The sequence below is a fragment of the Microcaecilia unicolor genome, chromosome 10, assembly GCF_901765095.1.
Source record: "Microcaecilia unicolor chromosome 10, aMicUni1.1, whole genome shotgun sequence".
NCBI lineage: Eukaryota > Metazoa > Chordata > Amphibia > Gymnophiona > Siphonopidae > Microcaecilia > Microcaecilia unicolor.
The window spans coordinates 90,297,041-90,315,508 of NC_044040.1; the positions used below are offsets into that span (position 1 = coordinate 90,297,041).

An 18,468-nucleotide genomic window follows, 5' to 3' on the forward strand; every position below is an offset into this window, starting at 1 on the left:
TATGTAAGAATCTTAAAGTTTGTCATTTGGTTTTTCCCGGTAAGCAAACATGAATAACAGAAGGAACTGACTCTCAACCAAATCCCCCCTCCCCCCCCCTCCTCCCTCGGAAAACTTTCTCCCCTACTGACGGTCTTTTCGCCATCTTAATCCCCATCCCCCCCTGACTCCCACCACTAGCCCAGGACATCACTCCTAAGCTAGGAGAAAAGAGAGAAAGAACACACTCCCCAAAGACTACCCCCGGTTCCCCCCGTCTACAACTCCCACCCCCAACACTTCGTTTTCAAACAAATCTATTTTGATCTCTCATCCCCCTGTTCTCCTCTTACATATTCACCCTTCTACGCCTTCACTAAACACGTCTCCCATGCATGCATGTAAAACATTCCTTGCAGAAAAAAAAAAATTAATGCTGTAAACAGAAACATATAACAGCGTTGAGGCGCTCCCTTAGGTACCAAAACAGCTTTGTTAACTGCGGTGCAAGGTCCCAGAAGATTATAATCCGTTCAAGAAAGAGCTCTGGTGCTCTTAGATTTGTTTGGCACTCTCTTCCATTGCTGCAATTTGGTGCGCGTTGAGTCAGCCAACTCCGCTACAGGAGCTTCTGTTGTCACCAATCCCTCATTTTTCAGAATCTGCCAGGTCTCCGCCATAGTACGAGCTCGATGCATTTTCCCTCCCGCCAGAAAGCAAAGGGCAAAGGGAAATGCCCAACGATAAGGGATCTTGTGCTTAATTAGTATCTCCAGGGCTGGCTTCATTTCTCGCCTCAAAAACAGAGTATGAGCAGACAGGTCCTGGAAGACTTTCACCTGTGCTTCATTAAAGTCTATATGCTGGGTCTGTCTTGCTTGCTGCAACACCTGCTCTTTTACAATGAAGGAGGCAAAACAGACGACAATGTCTCTGGGTCTATTTTCTAGTTTTTTCCCCAGTGCTCTATGAGCTCTCTCAATAGCAATCTCCTCCGTTCCCAACAGCTTACTGCACAGGGTTTTCGCAATCGCAACGGCATCTTCTTTGTCCCCTACCTCTGGGACCCCCCGAAATCTCAAGTTGTTCCTTCGCCCACGATTCTCCAGATCGTCTATTTTGTACTGCATGTCAGTGTATAGTTCAAATAGTTTCGTGCTGCGCGCCTCTGCTTCGCCAAACTTTGCCTCATGCTCATCCGTTCGGGCCTCGAGCTCTTCTACCCTGCCTCCCAACTCTCGGAGGTCCACTCTCAGGGCGTCCATTTTCTCCAGGATCTCGTCTTTTGAGCTTTTAATTTCCTCCCGAATTTCCTTCAGGCACTTTGTCAAGTCCTTAGCAAGCCCACGCTTCGCCGAAACTGCACCAGCCTCAGACAGCGACGGGGCCGAATCGGAGTCGGAATGCGAAGCGAGATCAGACGCGAGCACATGGCGGCGCAAATTTTTGGCGGTTTGCCGACTGGAAAGCCTTTCACTCTCCTTCCTCGAAGCCGCCATCGCCGTTGCAAAGAATGGGCTCGTCTGCTTCAGCACTGTAAGTGTTGTTCAATGCGATCAATTGTTTCCCGATAGAGGATCAAAATAACGCTTATTTTAGCTACGAAAGGAGTGGGGTGCAGTGGAGCAACGAACCTAGGCAGCCATTCAGGTCCGCGACGTCACTTCCTCTCCACTTTCTCTTTTCTCTTTAATTTAATTTTATTTATTTATTTATGACATTTATATCCCACAATATTCCCGCCCATGGGCAGGCTCAATGTGGCGTACAATAATTAATAAGCAAACAATAGTACAAAGTACAGTGCACAAGGTCACAGGAGAGAGAGAGAAATAACCAAGGAGGGAGAGGAAGAGAGTGGAGGTGACAAATTATCATGGAGGGAGCCGCAGGCTAAAAGGGTATGGCACCTGTTGGGTTCTTAGTGTATGCACTGCCAAAAAGGAAGGTCTTGAGCCGCTTCTTGAAGGTCGGGTGATCTGAAGTGAATTTGACCTCTCGGGGCAACCCGTTCCATAATTGAGTGCTGAGATAAGGAAAAGAGGAACCATAGATGGTCTTATATTTGAGGCCATGAGGAGCAGGGTAGTGGAGGTTGAGGTACGAGCGGGCCAACCTTCGGGAGTTCCTGGGCGGCAGGTTAATGAGAGTGTCCATGTAGGAAGGGGCATCACCATAGATTATTTTGTGCACCAATGCACAGGTTTTGAAGACGATGCGGTTCTTCACAGGAAGCCAGTGTAGCCGCTCACGTAACGGTCTCGAACTGTCAAATCTAGATTTGCCGAAGATAAGTCGAGCTGCTGTATTCTGAGCTGTTTGCAATTTTTTTTAGGCGCATACTCGTTCAACCCCCATAGATGCTATTGCAGTAATCAAGACGGCTAATCACCAGGGACTGGACAAGACTGCTAAATACATCTCGAGGGAAGTATGGCTTGTTACGCTTAAGCCTCTAGAGAGAGTAGAACATTTGCTTGACAGTTGAGTTCACATGCTGCTCTAATGACAAAGATCTGTCAAGCAGAACTCCCAAGATTTTTAGGGATGTCGAGATGGGCAGGACAAGCTCTGGAGTTATCAATGTACGGGGCCAGAGTTTGTTATAGGGAGAGGAGAGGATCAAGCAGTGCATTTTCTCAGCGTTGAGCTTGAATCTAAAAGAGTTGGCCCAGTCAAGCATGGTGTTGAAGCCTTGATGTATCCGACTGGTAATTTCATTGAGGTCTTTCTCAAAAGGGAGGAAGATCGTGATGTCATCTGCGTAGATAAATGGGTTCAATCCTAGTTTGGAGAGAGCCGTTGCCAGGGGGATCAACATCATATTGAAGAGGGTAGGTAATAGTGGGGAGCCCTGTGGCACACTGCAGTCAGCTTTCCAGTGGGACGAGAATGCGGAGTTGGCATGTACTTGGTAGGATCTAGATGTAAGATAATCTCTAAGCCAGGCTAGTACATTTCCACTTGCACCGAAGTAGTCAAGGAGCCACAGAAGTATACTGTGGTGCACCATGTCAAAGGCGCTGGACATGTCGAACTGCAAGAGTAAAATGCTCTTCCCTTCATCTATTTCCCTCTTGAAGTTGTATAGGAGAGTGACAAGTACGGTCTCAGTACTGTGGAGCGGTCGAAATCCCGATTGCGAGGTGTGCAGAACATTAAATTTATTCAGGTGCTCACTGAGTTGTTTATTCACCAGGCTCTCCATAAGTTTTACGAAAAGGGGGATGGAGGCTATTGGCCGGTAGTTGGTCAGATCACAGCTTTTTTTCTTAGCGTCTTTAGGTACCGGGGTTAGTAGGATGTTACCATGACTTGTAGGAAACTTGCCAGTACCAAGCATATTTCTACCCTCTGTAATCACTATCTCTCATTCATTTCCTTTCCACCCCTCCTCCCCCTCTTGGCCTCTCCCACAGGGTTCCACCATTCCCATCGTCTTCCTCAATCCACCCTTCTAACCAGCATCTGATCGCCTCCCCACCCCACCCTGGTAGCCTTATATTTTCCTGCCCCTTCTCTCTTCATTCCTGTCCTCTTCCCCATGGCCAATTTTCCCCCCTCACCACCTACTGTGTACCTCTCCCTCCCTCTCATCCACCCCCATGTCTGTCTTCCCCTCTCATTCCCACTGTCCACCATCTCTCTCTCCATTTCCTTTGTGTTCTGGGTCCAACATCTCTCTCCCCTTCCCATACAGTATCTCTACCTTCCTCCCTTCTACCATCATGTCCAACATTCCTCTCCCTTGTGTTCTGATCCAACATCTCTCTCCCCTTCCAATGCATCTCTCCCTTCCTCCCCAACATTTCTCCCTTCCCTCCACCCCTATGGCCACCATTTCTCCTTCCTCTCCACCCCTATGCCCACCATTTCTCCCCCTCACCACCTATCCCCTCTCTATGCAGCATGTCTCCCTCCCCTCCACCTCATACACAGCCAAGACTTCTCCCTTCCTCACCCCGCCACCCCTTTGCTGCATCTCCCTCTCCCTCCCACCCACTCATCCAACCAACCATGCCTCATCTTTCCATCTTCCCTCCCCCCTGTGCAGCATCTTCTTTCCATCTTCCCTTCCCCCTGTGCAGCTGCTGTCCCCCGTCTTCCCTCCCCCATGCAACATCTTTTCCCCATCATCCCTCCCCCGTGCAGCTGCAGCAACTTTCACCTCATCTTCCTCCACTCTCCTTTCAGGCCCGCCCAGCTACTAAAGCGCTAACCCGGAAGCCTCTCCTCTGCAGGGGAGAGACTTCCGGGTTAGCGCTTAGTAGTGCAAGGAGATTGTTGAGCGGCAGCCAGCAGGCAACATGTGGGAATCGCTGCGACTGCGAGCGGAGCCTGCGACTGGAATCGCTGTCAGGAACACTGCTGCTGGGCGGGCCTGACCCCAAATTGGGTGGGCCCGGGCCCAACCATGGCTAGCCCCTGATGAGGAAGCTCCAGCTGCCTGTGGGTCAGGACAGGACTTGGCTGCTGGACGCCAGAAGCAGTGTCTCCTTAGGTTGACAGCAAATAGCAACCCCCCCCCCCCCCCACCAAGCAGGGCAGGGACAGGAACGGGGAGGGACCCTGGAACTGGGAAGGAGGGAGGGAAGGTGACTCTGGAACTGGGAGGGTGGGGACCCTGAAACTCGGAGGGAGGGTGGGGGGACCCTGGAACTCGGAGGGGAGGGATGGAGGGGGGACCCTGGAACTGGGAGGGAGGAGGGAGGGGCCCCTGGCACACACTGTCTCACACGGACACACTCACACCCAGTCTCACTCTCTCTCTCACACATACACACTCGCACATTCACTCTCTCTCACACAGTCAATCTCACAAACACTCTCTCAAACATACACACTCCGAGGAAAACCTTGCTAGCGCCCGTTTCATTTATGTCAGAAACGGGCCTTTTTCACTAGTATAAACATATGGTCAATAAACAATGCAAAACTAAAAAGTGAATAAAAAAATGAAAATAAATAAGTAATTTGTTTGCCGACCTATTCATGCTGAACAAATGCAAAGAAAGACAGAAAAATCTGTATCCATATTTAAACCACCAGGATGTAGAGTCCCCAAATCAAAAATTAAGGTCTGTTCTCGTGTCAAAAGCTATTTGTCAACAGGACCTCCTCTTCATGACGTCTTAAATACAGAGGGAACACAGAAACAAAATCCTCAAATTTATGCCCTAGTGTGACAGAATGCTCAACCATTGGTTTTTCCTTCATACCTCTTTTGTGCGCCCTCTTGTTCTCTGTGATCCTAGTATTAAATTTCCTCTTCGTCTTCCCTATATATGCCAGTCCACATGGGCTTAGGGCTGTATACACCATATTATCTGTCTTACAGTTAGAAATTGTTTAAAAACACCTTGTTACCCATTGATTGTATACAGAATATGTTTTCATATTGACTGTACATACTGAGAATGTGCCAAGGGAGAAAGGTCCTATGGGCTATCTCCCCATTGGTGGCACAGTATCAGACAGAGTGAATGAAAAGTGGAGTCAGTGGATAAAAATGGAACTAGATAATTCTTTATTAGTCTCAGCAACTGTGAAAAATGATAAACCCGACATAGCTGTGTTTTGGAGTACAGATATGCCTGCTTAAGGGTAAATTCTCTATAAGCAAAATCTTTATAAATGACCAAAAATAATATAAAATGAACAGGATATTTGACTGCTACATATTAGAACACCAGAAACATGTAAACAGACATCTTAAATTATGTCAGAACAAAACATATGTAACGTAACTTACAGACAAATATGAGAATGAAAATAAAAACAACAGTAAGAAAAATGACTTTGATAAAAATGGACCTGATTCAAAATGAGCATACTTTTACATAAACGTTGTGGAAGTTGAAAAGAAGAGTCTCAACCTCTGGTTCTGTATTCAATAATACAGTCAGAAACAACGTCAAATGAAGCTTGGCGAGTAAAATTCCTCTTAAAATAAAGCTTGTAGAGAATTTACCCCTGATGCAGGCATATCTGTATGCTGAAACACAGCTGTGTCGGGTTTAGCATTATTCACAGTTGCTGAGGTTAATAAAGGATCATCTGGTTCCATTTTTTTTTTAATTTTTAATTTATAAGTTTACAATATATTACAAGACAATGATAACACATCAAAATGTATAGATTTGAAATATAATTACACATATTTATATAAGAAAAACAATCCTAATTATTTGTCCACAACAAATGGGCCCAAGATAAGGAAGTCTAATTTTTAAGACAAGAAATAATTATATAAAAAAAATAAACTGGAAGAACGTCAAGACTCTGCAGCCTAGACAGTACACCTAAATTGGGGAGGTCATCGCAGGAGTATCACGTATACCTTCCTTAGCAATAATGAAATCTCTTAATTTCACAGGACAAAAAAAAAGATAATTAACCTCATTTAAGGATATCAAACATCTACATGGATATCTAAGCACAAAAGTTCCACCCAGTGAAAGGACTCTTGGCTTAAGTGCCAATATCTCCCTTCTCCTGGACTGAGTTTCTTTAGCAAAATCCGGAAAAATACAAACTTTCTCGCCCATAAAATTAATACTCATTTTTCTGAAATAAGACCTCAAGATAAAACTTTTATCCAAGTCCAAAGCAAATGTCACAAGCAATGTAGCTCGGTCTGAAATTTCAGACCGCTCTAGAAAATCAGTCAGATTATCTTGAGGAGTTTCTGGTTCAATAGTAGTAACTGGAGATTTTTTAATATACTGCGTTTTAGTCACCATAGGGTGGCTTTCAACAGGAATATCCAGAACTTCCAAAAAGTATTTTTTCAGTAGTTCAGTTGGTGTTATAAATGCAGAAGTAGGAAAATTAAGTATTTGAAGATTATTTTTTCTATTCTGGTTTTCTATATACTCCAATTTCCTAGCTTGGATTTTGTTCTCTTTTATGGTAGCCACCACTGTTGTTTGAATAGACTGTAACCTAGAATCAACATTTGAGAATTTTTCTTGATACATATCCAGTCTAGTGGTGTGCTGCTCAGATTTTTCCTTCAATTGTCTTATTTCAGTCTGAGTAGCATTAAACATACGTTGAAGGGATATATTCAGCCCCTGTATGGCCTCCCATATCACATCCATAGTGATTACTGCAGGTTTCTCGATACCACCTCCTCCTAATCCAGAAAACAACGTTTCATGGGTTAAGGCTAGGGGAAAATATTCCCCTGACGCTGTATTTGTACCTGGAGTAGAGGCCTGGACTGGACCTCCTACCGCCGATGTTAGGTCGACCTCACCGGACGCCTGTTCCAGCAGCGCTACCTCCCGTCCGCCTCTACTTCCAGGTTGTGGCGGGGTCAGTCCTGCAAGAGGGCTAAGAATAGCGCCCTCGGTGCTGTGCTCCGTAGCTGCCACTTCGGAGATTCTAGAGGCAGTTTCTATCGGTCCCGGTGGACGGATTACAAATGTTTCCAGCATGGATTGCACCAAGGCGGGACCAGAAACAGCGCTCGAGGAGGTAGGAGCCATTGTTTTGCCTTTCCTCTTCCCCATTTCTCACGGGAAGCACTCCTTGGGGCGAACTCAAGATAGGAAATCACCAGAACTCTCGTTCACACATCCAGTGCAGCGGCCATCTTGGATCCCATCTGGTTCCATTTTTATCCACTGATTCCACTTTTTATTGACTCTGTGGTTTGTTCCATTCGTGGAGGTTTTTTCCTTCTCCTTTTCCATACAGTATCAGACAGTGCAGATGGCACAAACATATCCTTAAGATTGCTTTCATGTTTATAAGCAATCATTAGTTCTTTATCATAAAATGATTCTAGACTTTGTACTATATTCCAGTGCCTTCTTATAATCTTCACAATGTGATTAGATGGGTGTGAACGGAAGTGTGCAGACAACCTTAGCACATAAGCACTGCCACGCTGGGAAAAGACCAAAGGTCCATCAAGCCCAGCACTCTGTCTCCGACAGCGGCCAATCCAGGCCCCAAGAACCTGACAAAAAACCCAAAATTGAATAACGATCAAGGACTTTTCCTTCAGAAATCTGTCCAGACCCCCTTTAAACTCAGCAAGGCCAGCTGCCGTCACTACCTTCTCCGGCAATCAGTTCCAGAGTCTAACTACGCGCTGAGTAAAGAAAATCTTTCTCCGATTTTTTTTTAAACCTACCACATTCTAATTTCATCTTGTGTCCCTTGATTCTATTATTGTTAGAAAGCGTAAGCAAACGCTTCATATCTGTCCACTCTATCTTGCTCATTATTTTGTAAACCTCTATCATATCACCTCTCAGCCGCCTTCTCTCCAGGCTAAAGAGTCCTAGCCGTCTTAACCTCTCCTCATAGTGTAGTCGTCCCATCCCTTTTATCATTTTTGTTGCCCTTCTCTGCACCTTCTCCAATTCCTTTATATCTTTTTTGACCAGAACTGAACACAATACTCCAGGTGCGGTCGCACCATGGAGCGATATAACGGCATTATAACATCCTCATGCTTGGTTTCCATCCCTTTTCTAATAATACTCAACATTCTGTTCGCCTTCTTAGCCGCCGCAGCACATTGAGCTGAAGATTTCAACGTCCTATCCACGATGACTCCCAGATCCCTTTCTTGGTCCGTAACTCCTAACACGGAACCTTGCATAACATAGCTGTAATTCGGGTTCCTCCTTCCCACATGCAACAGTTTGCACTTGTCAACGTTGAACTTCGTCTGCCGTTTGGATGCCCAATCCCCCAGTCTTACGAGGTCTTCTTGTAATTTTTCACACTCCTCCCGCGACGAGACGACCCTGGATAATTTTGTGTCATCTGCAAATTTAATTACCTCACTAGTTACTCCCATCTCAAGGTCATTTATAAATATGTTAAAAAGCAGCGGTCCCAGCACAGACCCCTGAGGGACCCCACTAACCACCCTTCTCCATCGAGAATAATGGCCATTTAACCCTACTCTCTGCTTCCTATCCTTAAACCAGCTCTTAATCCATAATAATACACTGCCTCCGATCCCATGGCTCTCCAGTTTCCTTTGGAGTCTTTCATGCGGCACTTTGTCAAACGCCTTCTGAAAATCTAGATATACAATATCCACCGGCTCCCCTTTGTGCACATGTTTGTTCACCCTCTCGAAAAAATGCAGTAGATTTGTGAGGCAAGGCTTCCCTTCACTAAAACCGTGCTGACTTTGTCTCAGTAGCCCATGCTTTTGTATGTGCGCTGTAATTTTATTCTTAATAATAGCCTCCACCATTTTTCCCGGCACCGACGTCAGACTCGGCAGTCTATAATTTCCCGGATCGCCTCTGGAACCCTTTTTAAAAATCGGCGTTACATTGGCCACCCTCCAATCTTCCGGTACCACACCTGTTTTTAGGGATAAATTGCTTATTACTAACAGTAGCTCCACAAGTTCATTTTTCAGCTCTATTAATACTCTGGGATGAATACCATCCGGTCCCGGTGATTTGTGTCATCTGCAAATTTAATTACCTCACTAGTTACTCCCATCTCAAGGTCATTTATAAATATGTTAAAAAGCAGCGGTCCCAGCACAGACCCCTGAGGGACCCCACTAACCACCCTTCTCCATCGAGAATAATGGCCATTTAACCCTACTCTCTGCTTCCTATCCTTAAACCAGCTCTTAATCCATAATAATACACTGCCTCCGATCCCATGGCTCTCCAGTTTCCTTTGGAGTCTTTCATGCGGCACTTTGTCAAACGCCTTCTGAAAATCTAGATATACAATATCCACCGGCTCCCCTTTGTGCACATGTTTGTTCACCCTCTCGAAAAAATGCAGTAGATTTGTGAGGCAAGGCTTCCCTTCACTAAAACCGTGCTGACTTTGTCTCAGTAGCCCATGCTTTTGTATGTGCGCTGTAATTTTATTCTTAATAATAGCCTCCACCATTTTTCCCGGCACCGACGTCAGACTCGGCAGTCTATAATTTCCCGGATCGCCTCTGGAACCCTTTTTAAAAATCGGCGTTACATTGGCCACCCTCCAATCTTCCGGTACCACACCTGTTTTTAGGGATAAATTGCTTATTACTAACAGTAGCTCCACAAGTTCATTTTTCAGCTCTATTAATACTCTGGGATGAATACCATCCGGTCCCGGTGATTTACTACTTTTCAGTTTGCAGAACTGCCCCATTACATCCTCCAAGTTTACAGTGAAATCATTTAGTCTTTCTGACTTGTCCGCTTCAAATACCTTTTCCGGCACCGGTATCCCTTCCAAATCCTCCTTGGTGAAGAGCGAAGCAAAGAATTCATTCAATTTCTCCGCTACGGCTTTGTCTTCCCTGATCGCCCCTTTAACACCACAGTCGTCCAGCGGCCCTACCGATTCTTTAGCCGGCTTCCTGCTTTTAATATACCTAAAAAACTTTTTGCTATTGGTTTGTGCTTCTAACGCTAACTTTTTTTCAAAGTCCTTCTTAGCCCTCCTTATCTCCTTTTTGCATTCGGTTTGACATTCCTTATGTTTTATCTTATTGTCTTCAGTCTGTTCCCTTCTCCATTTTCTGAAGGATTGTTTTTTGGCTCTAATAGCTTCCTTTACCTTACTGTTTAGCCACGCCGGCTGACGTTTGGTCTTTTTTCCTCTTCTTCTAATACGTGGAATATATTTGTCCTGTACTTCTAGGATGGTGTTTTTGAACAGCATCCACGCCTGATTCAAGTTTTTTTACCCTTTCAGCCGCTCCCTTCAGTCTTTTTTTTTCACCATTCTTCTCATTTTATCGGAATCTCCTTTTCTAAAGTTAAACGCTAGTGTATTTGATTTCCTGAGTTCACTTACTTCGCAGCCAATATCAAAACCGATCATATTATGATCACTGTTATCAAGCGGCCCTCACACTGTTACCCCCTGCACCAGATCATGAGCTCCACTAATGATTAAGTCTAGTATTTTTCCTTCTCTTGTCGGCTCCTGAACTAGCTGTTCCATGAAGCCGACCTTGATTTCATCAAGAAATTTCACCTCCCTTGCGTGTACCGATGTTTCATTCACCCGGTCTATATCTGGATAATTGAAGTCACCCATTAATATTACATTTTCCTTTTTATTCGCTTCCCTAATTTCTCTTGTCATTGCTGCGTCCGTCTGCTCGTCTTGGCCAGGTGGATGGTAGTACATTCCTATCACCGTCCTTTTCCCCTTTTCACGTGGAATTTCAATCCACAAGGATTCCAATAGATGTTTTGTCTCCTGCAATATTTGCAGCCTATCTGAGTCAAGTTTCTCATTTACATACAGTGCTACCCCTCCTCCAATCAGGGCCGTGCCAAGGGTCTGTGGCGCCCCCTGCAGAAGATCAGTTGGTGCCCCCAGCGCCCCCCGCAGACGAACAGTTGGTGCACGCACGCCCCCTCTCCCCCCCGTGAAAATGATCGCTGCCCTCCCATCCACGCAACTCTCTCCCCTGCCCTCCCGCTCCCATGTCCCAACTGCCCGCCCTCTTCTCCCCCCCCCCCCCAAGATCCCTTTTAAATTTACCTCCGTCCGGCAGCAAAGGCGCAGCGTCAATGAAGGAGGCGGCGCTCCCGACGTCTCTACTAGTCTTCCCTTTGCTCAATGTCCCGCCTTCTTCTGACGTCATTTCCTTGATGTCAGAAGAAGGCGGAACACTGAGCGAAGGGAAGACTAGTAGAGACGTCGGGAGCGCCGCCTCCTTCTCTGACGCTGTGCCTTCGCTGCTGGACGGAGGTAAATTTAAAAGGGATCTTGTTGGGGGGGAGAAGAGGGCGGGCAGTTGGGACATGGGAGCGGGAGGGTGAGGTAAGCATGGTGCGGCGGGGCACCCCCCAGAGGACGGCGCCCTCCTGCCATGCTTACCTCGCTTACCGTGTTGTCACGGCCCTGCCTCCAATCCTATCCACCCTATCGCTACGATATAATTTGTAGCCCTGTATGACTGTGTGCCATTGGTTATCTTCCTTCCACCAGGTCTCAGAGATGCCTATAATATCCAGTTTTTCATTGTGTGCAATGTACTCCAGCTCTCCCATCTTATGCCTCAGGCTCCTGGCATTTGCGTATAGACATTTCAATGTATGCGTGTTCCGTATTTTATTACGTTTAATACATGGCATTATTAATATGTTGTCTTCTGTCTGGTCATTATTAATTTTATTTAAGGCTATCTGATCCTCTATGATTTCTTTGTTATCCTTACAAGTAACCCTATTTTCCCTATTTGGGTGATATCCTCAGAAGATACCTTCTCCCGAACCATACGCTTTTGAGTGACTGTCAGCCTTCCCCCCCCCCCCCCCCCCCCCCCCCCCCGTTTCTAGTTTAAAAGCTGCTCTATTTCCTTTTTAAAAGTTGACGCCAGCAGCCTGGTCCCACCCTGGTTAAGGTGAAGCCCATCAGATCGGAATAGGCTCTCCCTTCCCCAGAATGCTGACCAGTTCCTGATAAATCCAAAACCCTCCTCCCCACACCATCGTCTCATCCACGCATTGAGACTCCGGATCTCTGCCTGTCGCTTGGGCCCTGCGCGTGGAACAGGTAGCATTTCAGAAAATGCTACCCTAGAGGATCTGGATTTGAGCTTCCTTCCTAAAAGCCTAAATTTAGCTTCTAGACCCTCTCTCCCACATTTTCCTACGTCATTGGTACCCACGTGTACCAAGACGGCCGGCTCCTCCCCAGCACTATCTAAGATCTTGTCTAGGTGCCGCGTAAGGTCCGCCACCTTTGCACCAGGCAGGCAAGTCATCAAGCGATCCTCACGTCCACCAGCTACCCAGCTATCTACATGCCTAATGATTGAGTCGCCAACTACAATAGCAGTCCTAACTTTTCCCCTGTGGGCTGTAATCGGAGACATATCCTCGGTGAGAGAGGATAGTACATCCTCTGGTGGGCAGGTCCCAGGTACAGGAGTACCCGGCTGGAGGTGGGACCTCTCTACCACATTCCTGTAGGTCTCATCTATGTACTGTTCTATTTCCCTCATCTCTACCAAGTCTTGAACTCTAGCCTCGAGAGAACGGACCTTCTCTCTGAGAGCTAGGAGTTCTTTGCACTGGGCACACACATATGACTTCACACCAAGCAGGAGATAATCATACATCTGACACTCAGTGCAAAAGACTGGGTAGCACCCCTCTTGCTGCTGGACTACTGACTCCATCTCATTAATATATGAATATCTAAATATGTTAAAACAAGCTACAAAATTAAGGATGTTGAATAGACAAGTGTCTGTAGGATTTAAATATGATGTATTTTGTTTTGTGATTACTGTTTTGGATATGCTGAATGTATTGAGATTAAGACTAAGTGGTAACAGTACTTGCCTATTACCCTAAGTAGAACCCTGACTATAAATGAAGAGCTTCCGCTGCTTTTGAAGATGACTTATTGGTATTAATAACTGAGCCTAGAGACTCCCTGCATTACCTGATGGAGAGCCTGGAGGAGTACGGGGATTTCTCTGGTTTCTGATTGAATCTTTCAAAATCGGAGGCGTTGGCTAGTTCAAATGATCTGCGGAGATTGTGGGGAGCAGGGTTCCCATTACAGTGGGCAAACGAATCATTTAAATATCTGGGGATACAATTGGCAATGAATCCGACAAAGATATATGAAATCAATGTTCTATGGTTCCTCCGGGAGACAAAGGAGCAGCTGATGATTTGGGCTATCTTGCCATTAACTTTATTGGGACGATTACATTTGTTTAGAATGAAGGTATTCCCTAGATGGCTCTACCTTCTACAGACTCTTCCTCTGTGGTTGTTCAAAAAAGACTTAGAAGCCCTTAGGAAATTAGTGATGAAATTCTGTTGGGGGGGGGGGGGGGGTGGAAAATCTAAAGTGAGGTGGAAATATTTATTAGGGGCACAAACGATGGGTGGTTTAGGGCTCCCGGACATTCGGAAATATAATCAGGCATGCCTGTTAAGGCATCTGAGAGACTGGTTGATGGATTCAGTTGTTTATACACATGTGGAACTTGAACGAGACCACTTTAGGCCTTGGCATCTGGCTTCCCTGTTACACTCTCCAAGGAGAGATTTGCCAGAAAGAGTAAGAGGAAGTGTATTGTTAAAGCCAATGTGGCATGTGTGGAAGACAATGCTCACATGTTGGGGGCAGGATAGCAGAAGAAGCGTATGGTTACTTTTGAGGGGGAATGTATCATTTAGGCCTGGAGACGAAAATAGGATTTTCCGACTTTTAGAGAATAAGGGAATCCATTCGTTGGAAAAGCTGGTAATGGAAGATGGATCTCTGCTCTCGTAAACTGACTTTTTGGAGAAATGTGGGCAGGGGACGGCGGCCTGGTTGGCGTACAGGCAGTTGTCTCATTATGTGAGTACCCTCCCACCGGATAGTCTGCGCCCACAGTTCAGGAGACAATTAAGAGAATTATTAGAAGGAGATGCTGCGGGGCAAATTTCAGTATCCTGGTTTTATGGCAAATTGGGTAGGCTCTCAATGGAGCGGGATTTGACAGAGGTAGCAAATAGTTGGAGTATAGAATCGGGCAAAGATATTTCTACACAACTGATATCATCAGCTCTTCAGAGTGGGGTGGCCATGGTACACAGTGCAGAATTACAGGAGTGTCACTTTCGCACTATCCATCAAGCATATTTCTCTCAGAGACAAGCTTTCAGGGCAGGAGTATCGACTGTACAGCATTGCAGGAAGTGCCATAGGTTGAAGGCAAACTTCTTTCATGGGATCTGGCAATGTAGGCCAATATCAGTATTCTGGTTGGCAATTGGCAAATACTTGACCAAAGTGCTGGGGCGCACAATAAATTTAACCTTTGAAAGAACTGTATTTAGCGTACCTAGGCTCTGGATGGGATCCACAAAGGGGGAGAAATTGTTTCTTGGAAAGGCCTGCATATTGGGAAAAAATGCATCCTCCTTTACTGGACTAGTGATTGCCCACCCTCCTTTTGGCACTGGAGGAATCGACTTCATGAATTATTGACATGGGAATCTAGAGGGGCGGGTCTGTCACCGGGAAGGCAGCGGAGGTTCCTAGCAATATGGGAGGCATACATAAACACTATCTCGCCTAAGGCGAGAAGTCATATTTTGAATAGACTTCCTTGGAACCAATGAAGGGATTTTGAATCTGAGCAATGCTCGGGGAGGGGAGGGGGGAGGTTCTGGGAGATAGGGAAGAAGAGTTTTGGGTTAGAGAGTTTAAAGACAAGTTCTGGTTTTGTTAATAAGGATTTCATTTTGTCTATATTACCCATGTTTCAATATGTTCCATGGTGTTACCTTCTGTTATAATGAAGTTTCTGGATGATATATGCTAATATCATTAAGTATCTATAGAAGCATAACAACTTGAGTAGGGGGGGGATGGTGGGTAAAGGGGGCCGGGGGGGGGGGGGGGGAGAAAAAGTTGTTAAACCACATATCTGATGGCTGATCTGCACTTTCTTTAACTTTGAAACACGAGAGGTTACTATAGTATATCTCCTATCAAACTGAGCTCTCTTTTTCATCAAGCACTGCCATTTCCTCCCCTCCCCCTCCCCACTGACAGTTTGAACTCCGTGGGTATGGCTTGGATCTCTTTCAGGGAGAGAAAACTAACAACTTATAGCAGCAGCTTCAGAGAGCATTTTCTATCTCACAGATAGGCTGCAGAGAATACCTTCTCCTGATTTAGACTTAAAATAAGTAATTAGGGCAATAATTATTCCCTGATAAAACTTATTACAAGGTTTCCGCTCAGTCTAGGGGAAATATTATAAAGAAACCTTGTGCTGGCACCCTGCCAGTGTTTTGTTCTTTGCCAAAAAAAAAAACAAAGCCACGTCACAGATGAGAATTATATATTATTTATTACAGGTAGAAAAATAGACACTCTGCAATAGCTTATATGCAAAAATATCTCTTACTGATATGCACTAACAAAATATATTGTCTAACTACACTCTGATTATCCTGAGACTATGTACAGTAATGATTAGAACAGTACAAATGATATCCTAATGATCCTTATGAAACTTATCACATCTTATGCAAAATACACATTAGCAGCTTTCCCTGACCAAGAGCTGACATAAACCAGTCATACTTAGATAAAACCACTGCCTAACCCCAGACTTGGAAATATATCACTGTGATCTTACCACGCTGTCCTGATGACGGCTTCAGATAAGACCGGAGCAGAATCTCCCCAGACGCTATCTCAGCTGTCTGTGTCTTATGTAGTGCAGGTCTTTCTCAGCAAACAAGCAGGTTCCCGTCTCTCCTTTGGTTATCAGAGCCAATATCTCTGCCACAGGTATTTGCACCAGATATGCAGGTCACAAGGTTGGTATCATACAGTCTCTAGCTCACTCCGAGCCTTGCTGGATTTCTCAGGTCCTTCACAGGTACTCCTCCTCTGAGGGTCTCCGACTAACCTCCTTCTCCCACTCTCCCCGGGTCTTCCAGACCTCTCTCGCGTGTGATAGCCTGGACCAATTCTCCTGTCATACAGTACAGTGCATGGATAAGAAGAGTTCTTTGTTTTGTGACCTTGAAGATGGTAACTTCTGGTGCCATGACTATGACTCCCTTCCCAGCGTCTCAGAAGGGGGATGATTGGAACACAGAATGGCCTTGGCTTCAGCAAGCCTGTCAGTGATTTTCCACAAGCTGAAGCTGGATCTTGCTGACACAGAGATGTTGCAGCAGCCATCTTATTATACCAAGATGTCATAGGCTTGTATAGGCCAAGACCAGCTTAGGCTAGATCACAGGGAAATACCCCTACAGATTCCCCCCCTTGGAGATGGAATTTACTACAATGGAGTAAAAGCCTTCTCCAGCCTAACTAGCAATATAACTAGACGGGTTGACATCAAGACTCATGGTCAGGACCAAATAAAACAAGAACTGTAAAGGTCAGTAACTCCATACTAACACTCTATTAATGCACTTCATGAATCATGGCTTTATGTTCACACGTAAATTCACATGCTAAAACAGCAGATCATTAATACAGGAACAAATCATAGGGTGTTAGCAGTTATGTCCTAACGCATGAAAATATAATCAACATCAATTATCATACTATAAAATGTATGGCAAAAGCATCAGCAAATTAGTCCTTAATATGATAGTAGACTAATACTGTTGCATCGTGGAGAATTACTCATGGTTGACCTCCACAAAGTCTAACAAAGTCAATAATATGAGAGTCTTTAGACTGTAAAAATGGCATAATGTCCAAACCATAGTCAATAGGGTGGACCGTGATGAATGATGAGGTGTAAATGGACAACTTCTCACATCAAGAAGACATCAAACAGGAACAAAATGGTCCACATAATGGTGATGATGAAGAAAGTCTTTAAACATAAGCATTGGACACAGTTCAAAAAGAAAGTCAATGAAATGTCCCAAAAACAAACAAACACATCCAAAACTTCACTTTCAGGAACACTGGATCGGTTGAAATAAAATAAAACCAAACAAATTCCCCCCCAACAAGAAGAATGATTCTTGGGCAAAGAAAACTTCAACAATCATGACTAAACAATGGAAATCATAAGGAACAAGGGGAAGGAATGTTGAAAACCACCAATGGATTAGGAAGCAGGGCGTCAGGAACATCTTGAAGAACAACATCAGGGAAGGAAACAGGATCAATCTGGTTGGCAACTGCACCGAATCTTCAAGGTTTTGTTTTTTTTTTCTTTGTAGCTGAAAAACAAAAGAAGACGAAGCTATTCTGCTTCATGGTTAGTTTGAGTCATTTCAACAATGCATGTATCTGGAACCGAATGACTAGGATGACATGGTCTCAACTGATTGATGTGGACCCATTTAAGGTTATCTTCACCTTGAGAATTTTTTCTGAGGCGAATTTGGTAAGCCACAGGTGAAGCTTTTTCCACTATAGGGAAAGGACCATGCCAACTGGGCAGAAACTTCTTTTCTTTTACCTTGTTTCTGGCAAAATTGAAATAGAATACCTTGTCGCCAATTTGGTATTCTTTGGAGGTAGTCCCTTGATCATAGTAGGCTTTCCTACCTCTAGCACTACTTTCCAAGTTCTTTTGGGCAAAGGCAAAGGCACTTTGCAAATGCTGCCACAAATGGGTGACATACTCATGAGAGGAAGTAGCACTGGACAAGTTCACATCATTAGTCCTGTAAAGCAAATGAATTGGTAACATCATTTCCCTACCTGTCATCATCTCAAAGGGTGACACTCCTGTAGACCGATGGGGTGTGGCACGTATGGCCATGAGGACCAATGGTAACTTCATGTCCCAATCCTTACCTGAGGAGGACACGTACTTCTTCAGAATGGTGACAATGGTACGATTAGCTCTTTCCACTTGTCCTGAGGACTGAGGTCGGTAGGCAATTTGTAGTTTACTCTTCATGCCTAGCATCTTCCACATGTGTTGGATCACTTCTGCGGTAAACTGGGATCCTTGGTCTGAATCCACTCGCATGGACAAACCCCACCAGCTGAACACATGATTCAGGAGTAAGGTAGCCGTAGTCT

At 45.1% G+C, this 18,468-nt stretch overlaps 1 protein-coding gene and 1 long non-coding RNA gene across 3 annotated transcripts in view; both read left to right on the forward strand.

Moving 5' to 3' along the window:
• Positions 1 to 18,468, forward strand: part of AGK (acylglycerol kinase) — a 731,903-nt gene that overhangs the window by 539,868 nt on the left and 173,567 nt on the right. The gene's annotated exons all lie outside the window — the stretch shown is intronic.
• Positions 6,775 to 16,901, forward strand: LOC115478788. Its single transcript, XR_003943575.1, has 3 exons — positions 6,775 to 6,784; positions 13,802 to 13,805; positions 16,702 to 16,901. It is a non-coding gene; the product is annotated as an uncharacterized LOC115478788 (long non-coding RNA).